The sequence below is a fragment of the Penaeus monodon genome, chromosome 28, assembly GCF_015228065.2.
Source record: "Penaeus monodon isolate SGIC_2016 chromosome 28, NSTDA_Pmon_1, whole genome shotgun sequence".
NCBI lineage: Eukaryota > Metazoa > Arthropoda > Malacostraca > Decapoda > Penaeidae > Penaeus > Penaeus monodon.
In genome coordinates this window covers 35290610-35291664 of record NC_051413.1, presented here as the reverse complement: position 1 = coordinate 35291664, position 1055 = coordinate 35290610, and the positions used below count along the sequence as shown (strand labels likewise).

General features: G+C 41.6%; 1 protein-coding gene across 9 annotated transcripts in view; it reads left to right on the top strand.

Moving 5' to 3' along the window:
- Window positions 1-1055, top strand: part of LOC119591560 (protein kinase C and casein kinase substrate in neurons protein 1-like) — a 62778-nt gene that overhangs the window by 38364 nt on the left and 23359 nt on the right. The window lies entirely within an intron of this gene.

The following is a 1055-nucleotide window of genomic DNA, read 5'->3' as shown; positions in this document are numbered from 1 at the left end:
TTTTCTTTTTCCCCTCTCAGAGCTCATGGTCATCCCAGGAAAGGACACAGAGCAACAGCTGGTTGCTTAAGGGTCATTAGCTTGTCGAGTGTGACACGTGACGAAGGAACTGTGTTGTCATCAGTCAGCTCACAGGTGCAACCCCTCTGTGTGTGGGCGGAGTAGTCTCTCATTGTTAGCTCTCGTTGCTAGCCTGTTGCTCACTGCTGGCAGCTTCTTTGCAGGGACAATGGTAGACAGCAGAATCAGGAAAGTAGGAGGAAGAGCAGGCAGATACTTATGCAGCACTAGAGAATAAAGTGATGGTGATAAATCATGGGGGAACTTTTGACCCTCATCACGGATTTACTGTATTTCCTTCTTGAGAGAGAGATAAGGAGAGGCATGCGGGCATAGACTAACTGTTGGTGTGTCTTTCTGATAATTTTTAAAAATTATAAACTGTTTTTTTGAGCTCACTATTTGTTTTTGGGAGTTTGTGTGCTGTTTCCTCCAGGAGGAATCTCTGATAAGGTGAGTGATTACCTAGTTGGGAGAAATAGCCATTAATTTAACCAAAGATTTACCAGTGTGTCTTGGCTTTGGGGCTAAGTTAAACTTACACTTATTTTAGGGTCTTGAAAGATCAAATAGGTTACTCAAGCATGAGTAGAGGTGCACAAGGTCCCCGGATATGCACTTGTATCTTGTAATTGAGTGAAGTTTCACACTAATGGTTCTTGAGGCTGAAGGGAATGAGGCTAAGCAGGCTAAGTGCTGGGTGTCAGCAAAGACGCATTTAGTTTCAGATGAGTAAATTTGGAAACTTGGTAGTTTCATGTTACATTGTGTGACAGCAGGAGTCATAGTAAGGACTGGTTACATTCAAATTTGTTAATGTTTTTCCATCATTCCATCCACATTCTATACACATAACTATAACCACTTCCACCTCTTTCAAAGTATTGTTTTCTTACCCCTCCACCTTTTCTGCCTTCTCATCTGTGGAGTGTGTTTTGAGAGTTGTGAAATGCATCGTCTTAGAAAACGGAGAGATGATAGTAATTTTTTTTTTT